The sequence below is a fragment of the Centropristis striata genome, chromosome 3 (genome assembly GCF_030273125.1).
Source record: "Centropristis striata isolate RG_2023a ecotype Rhode Island chromosome 3, C.striata_1.0, whole genome shotgun sequence".
In the NCBI taxonomy this organism is placed as follows: Eukaryota; Metazoa; Chordata; class Actinopteri; order Perciformes; family Serranidae; genus Centropristis; species Centropristis striata.
Genome location: NC_081519.1, coordinates 4309869 through 4317368, shown reverse-complemented (window position 1 = coordinate 4317368; position 7500 = coordinate 4309869). Strand labels below are relative to the sequence as shown.

General features: G+C 37.8%; 1 protein-coding gene across 1 annotated transcript in view; it reads left to right on the top strand.

The window, feature by feature from the left end:
• The window catches only part of ptprt (protein tyrosine phosphatase receptor type T), a 555356-nt gene that overhangs the window by 105975 nt on the left and 441881 nt on the right, over positions 1-7500 (top strand). The gene's annotated exons all lie outside the window — the stretch shown is intronic.

The following is a 7500-nucleotide window of genomic DNA, read 5'->3' as shown; positions in this document are numbered from 1 at the left end:
TTTGTTTCATTTTTAGTCATTTTTAGCCATTTTGTGTCTCTTTTGATCATTTGAATTTATTTCTCAAAACATTACCCCCCTCCCCCGGGTCCGTATGTTTTTTTTTTTTTACACCTTCTGGCTGTATGTAATATCCTCCAATATAATAATATATTTCAATGAGTTAAAAGGGTTAAAACTAGTCTCATCATCCCGCTACATGTGAGAAGTTAGTGTAAAAAAAAAAAAAAAACACCTTAAAAACTCCATTCTTTTGCCAACTTTTCCCAGCTACATAATGGCAAGGAAAAAAAAGAAAAAGGAAAAAAGTCCTCTTAAATTTTAAACAGCACTTTCCTTTTAGGATAAGCAAGGGTGAGTTTGAATCAGGGCTCCCATTGAAACGTCGCTCTGAGAGCTGTATGGAGCTGTCAGTCTCTCTTAGAGTGAAGCCATTAGAGCAGAGTTATACATCCACAGAGAGAGTGTGAGATGAAGATAGATGATAGATTACCTGACTGGTAAAATCCCTTTGTAACTCCGACTGGAGCAGATAGAGCTGTCAGTGACAGACGCCGGGAGAGATGGCAGCGCCAGATGAGAGGATCGGGATGAAAGGAAGGAGAACGGGAAGACGAGGGAATGATGGAGGAAGAGCGGGAGGATGAGGGGATAGCTGGCTGATCAGATAATTGATACATATGTAGGAAGAACAGATACATCAGGGAAACATTGGAGATAAGGAGATGGGACTTTATTTCCCACTAGTTTGTAGGTGGGGGGAAAAATCAATACAGCATAGAATCTCAATATTTTGCGTGACAATATTATATCGATTCATGGCCGACAAGTAGGGCCGGCTCTAGGAATAGGCAATTTAGGCGGTCGCCTAGAGCAGCTATTCTCAACCTTGGGGTCGGGACCCCAATTGGGGTCGTGAGATGATTTCTGGGGGTCGCCAAATAATTTTGGAAGTGTTCATGTGTTAATGTGTTTTAGTGTGTTTTTTGGTGAATAAATGTCTTTTTTTGTCATTTTGTGTGTTATTTGGTCATTTTATGTCTTTTTTTGATCATTTTGTGTGTTATTTGGTCATTTTGTGGTGAATTTATTTCCTTATTTTGGTAATTTTGTTTCCTTTTTTTGGGTCATTTTGTGTCTTTTTGGTCATTTTGTGTCTCTTTTGGTCATTTTGTGGCCTTTTTTGATCATTTTGTGGTCAATTTGTGTCTTTTTTGGTCATTTTGTTTCCTTTTTGGGTTCTGTGCGTGTGAGTTTCTGTTCAATGAGCGGGGGTCACGGACAACATGCATGTTAAATTGGGGGTCGCGACTCAAAAATGTTGAGAACTACTGGCCTAGAGCGCCATCTGCTGGAGGGGCGCCACCAGTCACCCAAAAAAAGCAAAACAATAATAATTTTCGATGCCCATTGTTGCCCTCCCTCAGTGTTTTGTCTTGAATATTATACATATTAACAAAATAAAGAAACAGATAAACAATGACATTTTGTCACTCGTGGTGCTGAGTCACGTGACATGTGGTCATTGCCTTGCCCCCCTTTAGACGATCAGACCGCTGTCACAGAGATCAGGTCAAGACAAGACTTCTTCATGACGTCAAAAAGACACAAAAGTGACCGAAAAAGACACAAAAAACCTACAAAATGACTAGAAAAAAAGATACAAAATGATCATAAAAGACAGAGAAGACACAAAATGACTAGAAAAAAAGACACAAAATGACCAAAAAAAGACACAACAACAGACACGAAATGACCAAAAAAGACACAAAACGACACAAAATAACAAAAAATGACACAACAACAGACACAAAATGACCAAAAAATACACAACAACAGACACAAATTGACCAAAAAAGACACAACAAAAGACACAAAAAAGACATGAAAAGGATAAAAAAATGGACAAAATAGTCCAAGACTCCATAGAGTTAACACAGTTAAGCACATTTTTCGCGGGGTTTACACTTTCATTGTCTCTCTTGTCTCTAACTTTGTTAGCGTCTCCAGCTGTGCTTCTTTGCGAATTTACTTTTAAGTTAATAATTCTATAGAAAGACAGTTGTATTATATAGCCTGGTTGGCACCATGGGCAAACAAAAACGGGAGTTCCACCCTCCATTAAAAACAGCAAGCGGGCCTTTGATATTTCAATATTTCATCAGGATATCGTGTCGGGAAGTTGTTGAAATAACGCTGCAAAGTTGGGCTTTCTTTAATGTTTCATTGAGATCTCATCAAAATTGAGAGCAGTGAAGCTTAAAATTGAGGAAAGTTTGATAAAATGCTGCAGTTGTTGTCGTCCATACATGTTTGATATCAGTTCAGTTCAGTTTGACTGAATACTTTGTTGCAGTTAAACAGTTAAATCACAACACTCACCATATCGTAAAATGAGATTCGATGATGAGATGAGATCTGAGCTCTGAGTTCAAATAATAAGGCATCTAAATCAGAAGGAAACAGAAACAAAACTAACAAAACAAAGATGAAATTGCATTTTTTTAGAGCATGGATCCAATCCAACTTAGTACCGGAAAGTTTGCATTAGGATGTGGCCATGATGGAAAGAGAGGAGAAAGAGGAATGGATAAAATGTAAAGAATAAATCATTAAAAGATGGATGAGGAGAAGAATAGATGCAGAGATCTATATTCTGGTTATAAGGCCTCAGATAACCCGCATGTCTGTCCTCCAAGTTTCTGAGACACGTTGCGATGTTCTCGTCCACTGTCGTGTTTCCGATTGGATCTTTTTTTTTTTTCCCTGCAATGTCTCTTCTCAGAGTTAATCTAGTTGGCTCCTTTTCCTCCTTGTTTCTCCTTAGAGTAGATTGGATTGGCTCGTTCTATTCCTGGGCTCTCTCTTGAGACAATCTAACAATCTGTTCTTTCTCCTCAGTGCGTCTTTGGTTCTTTTTTTGGGTGCTTTCCCAAACTGATCCATTACCTTCACTATGGAGAGTTGGTAAACAAGAAGCAACTAAACAGTGACCCAGTCTCTCAGCAAAGTAAAAAACTAACAAATGAACAAATCATCAAATGAAACTTTTCAAACCATTCCACTGTGATCTCAGTGTGTTTAAAACTCTCATATGTTTACCAAATACACCAAAAATAAGCCTAAATATGCTTTTTTTGCTCACAGTGGGGGTTTAACTCTATGGAGTCTTGGGCTATTTTGTTGGTTTTTGGCTCTTTTTTCATTCTGCCTGTATATGCAACTTAAATAATGATCACCATGATCATCTTTTTCAGCACAACCTCACCTGATTATTATTATTTTGTCATTTCGACTTACTGGATCAACATTTTGAAACACAAAAAAACACCAACACACACACACAAAATACAAAAAAACCCATAAAAAAACAAAAACATACATAAAAATTACAAAAAACACAAATAAACACACAAAAGCACAATTTTGTTTTTACAAAAAACCACACACTGTTTTTTTTTTTTTAAAAAACACACCAAAAACACACAGAACACACACAATAAATTACAAAAAACACAAAAAAATACTAAAAACACACAAAAATACCCCCAAAACACACAAAACCACACAAAAAAACAGTTAACACTGAAGATTGCATTAAAAATGTTGGAACGCACACTACAAAATTAGAAAAATCTAAGTAAAAATAAAAGTAAAATCATGTTACACTTGGTCGTGGTGATTTTTACTTTTGCTGAAAAAGAGTTGACCGGATCAGTTAGCCGCTAGCCGCTATCATCAGTTAGCCGCTAGCATCAGTTAGCCGCTATCATCAGTTAGGCGCTAGCATCAGTTAGCCGCTAGCTTTCACTAATGACCGAATGACACTTCTTTTCACAACAAAGAAATAAGAGTTATCAGAACTATTGTCCCTTGTTGTGAACCCCAACTTAAAGATATAAGTAACAACAACTCACCAACTTGTTTTTGAGCAGACAACTGGCTTCCTTTGTTGTGCTAACTTACATTATTGCCCTAAATGTCAATAATTTATACTTCCAAGTTGTACCAACTTAAATCACTGTTTTAGGCCAAAAAATACAAGTTGGCTTTTTTGCAGTGCATTTATATTGTTAATATCAGTAGATCTGCTGTGTGAGAGAGAGATTAATTTGAATATCAGTGGAGCAGAAACTACTCTTTACCAGCCGTTATCACTCTTTTAAATGCGTGTTTATAGGATTAGTCGAAACAACATCAGATCTTATTCCTTTATGCCCTTTTCTGACTTTAAACTCTCCCCGATACACAATAAACACACAAACACACACAACACACAAAAACACAATGCAAATGGACGTGGAGGCTCTTATCTGTGTCTAGCTATTCCAAAGAGAAGCAAGCAAACAGCAGATTGAATGAATAACACACACACACACACACACACACACACAACACATTCTTGTACTTCTATCTTTGTGAGGACCCTCATTGGAACAGTGAATTCCCTTGCAAGGTTATAATAGTTTTGGATAGTTTTGGATAGTTTTTTTTTTTTTTTTTTTAGTTTTAGTTTTTTGTATTGGGGTATTTGTTGGGTGGGAGATTAAAAGAGGTCACAGTAAATTTTGCCTTTATTTCCTTTGTCTTATCCATCTTCATTATGTATGAAAAAAGTTGACAAAGACGCAAACGATGGACATTTTCATTATTATTATGTTAGTTAGTTTTGTAACCACACAATACAGTTTCAGTTTATTATAATTTTTTTGTAACCTTTACCTTGTACCTTTAAAGAAGTGAGGACCGACCGAAATGTCCTCACTTTGCAAAAATGTCCTCACTCTGTTGGTTAAAAACGTGTCCTGGTCCTCACTATGTAGGAAGTACAAGAACACACACACACACACACACACACACACACACACACACACACACGATTTATCAGGGGGAGCAATAAATGCCCATTTTTAAGACCAAGCCACCATATAAAAGCCTTGGATCACAGAAGTAATGGGTCCCTGTAGGCCAGTGATAACTCTCTCTGTTTATGTGTGAGTGTGAGTGTGTGTGTGTGTGTGTGTGTGAGCGAGAGAGAGACTGAATGGGACAAACACTGAGAGAAAGGCAATAATGCCTGAAAATGACAGACAACCTGGAAGAAAAGAGGGGGGGAGCAGCAGCAAGATATCACTGACAGCCTCTGTTTCATTTTCCATCTCTGCCAGCTCCATCGAATCTGAGCCTCTCATGTGTTTCTTGCTTCATTTGCAGTTAGTGGTTAGATTATAGACCCCACTTCCAGCTGTGGGCTCTATATTACTGTGTGTGTGTGCCTCTGAGGCCGCTGCCGGTGTGTATGTGTGTGTGTGTGTGTGTGTGTGCGCCCACCTGTGTGTGTCTTTACAAAGCAGCGTTGATTCAGAGTTATAAAAATAGCCGTAATGTTCCCTGAGTGATTTTCTCCTTGAGGCGCAGGGAGAGGAAATAGAGAAATAGGTGATAAGTCGTATACAGCAGTAGTTCTCAACCTTTTGAGTGGCGACCCCCAATTTAATATGTATGATCCGAATCTCACAGTTCAGATCAGACAAACTCAGTTGATACGACCGATTTTGGACAAATAATGAAGCAGACAACAACTAAAACATCTCTCTGTCTGTGCATTTATATATATGTTTTTATATTTTATTGTTACTTTTAATTGAAGTCCTTTGCTATCAGTTTAAAGGTCCATTCTGACCTCCTGAGTGTGTAACAGTCAGCTTCAAGCCAGAGACTCCTTGGAAAGTAACAACTTGATACTTTGGGATTTGTCAGAAAAGACACAAAATGACCCAAAAAAGAATCAAAATGACCACAAAATGACACAAAATGACTCAATAAAGACACAAAATGACCAAGAAGGACACAAAAATGACAAAAAAAACACAAAATGATCAAAAAAAGACACAAAATGACCAAGAAGGACACAAAAAGGCAAAAAACCCACAAAATGATAAAAAAAGACACAAAATGACCAAAAAAAGACACAAAAATGACAAAAAAACACAAAATGATCAAAAAAAAGACTCAAAATGACAAAAAAAAAGACACAAAATGACCAAGAAGGACACAAAAAAAAAAAAAAAAACACAAAATGATAAAAAAAAAAGACACAAAAATTATCAAAAAAGACACAAAATGACCAAAGACACGAAAAAACATTAACACAGCTGACTTCCAAAATGATTTGGCGACCCCCAGAAATCATCTCGCGACCCCAACTGGGGCCAGGACCCCAAGGTTGAGAATACCTGGTATATAGTGTAGGCAGAGAGGAAACTATTATCTCTGTTTGAAGCTTATTTTTATGGTCAGGGGCCGTCGCAGCCAATAGGATCCACCGACTGAAGTGATGGTAGCAGACAAACTTAACCCTAACTTAACCCTTTATCGGGCAAAATAAAATCTACCATATAAGAGGGTTCCATCCAGTTCTATCATTTGATACTAAATCTATTTGAGCTTGTCTCCAGTTTTACTTGGTCTATCATCATCAAACTGAAACTGGCCTCATGGAGTTTACAGCCAGAACTTTAGAGGTAAATAAGTGTTTTCATTTGCATTTAACAAACTTTTTTGGAGTCCGTGTTGTTGATGGCTCTAATGCACTATGGAAAATAGTTGAAGAGCCATAAGTTGCCGCAGATAAATGCAGGAATAACGGCTTCATTTCTGCACACTTTCTGCTATATGAGAGACAATTGGTGCATGAAATTCCTGTCAATATTTCAAAAGCACAGATTGTTCTATCAATAACAAGCTTCTACTCTGGAAGCACATGCCATTGGATGACTCAACTTTATGAAATGCACCTTTTAAAGAAAAAACAGTGAAGGCCTCAGAAATAATTCCACACATATAATGATGCATGGCAGAGGGTAATGAACACAGCTTAAATATTCCATCAACAGCAACACAGCACACCTAATCTTGTTTATAGGTAGATAGAGACAGGCTCACTGAAGGGCACATGGACACCAGCATCAGCAAATATAAATAGGCAAGCGTGAAAGTGGCATTTATGCACACAGCGCTGCATGCACGAACTCCTGCACAGACATGGAGACGTGTTATTCTTATTGTTTATTGATGGCAATCTGTAACAGCAGTAAACCTGCAGGAGTGAAACATGGCTGTGCCGTTAGTTTATCGTGGCCTCGGTGGTGACCAGCATCGACTACATGAAATTTTAATGCTAAGTTTTAAACACAGTCATATGCAGCACCTGGAGAAATAGACCTGAGAATAATAAGGGAGTGAAACCTGCAGGCTGTAAATGAACAGAACTTCATACGATGTGACTGTTTTATTCTTTAGATTAAGGGTGTCAAACTCGCGGCCCGCGGGCCAGTTGCGGCCCTCGTGGCGGTATTTTGTGGCCCTCACCTTGATATGAAGGTTAATGTGAGTTTTATATGAATGGCACTTTACTGTGTTGTGTGTGGAAGATCCCTTTATTTACTTTTTTTGGTAATTTTGTGTCGTTTTCTTATAATTTTGTGTCTTTTTTTTAAA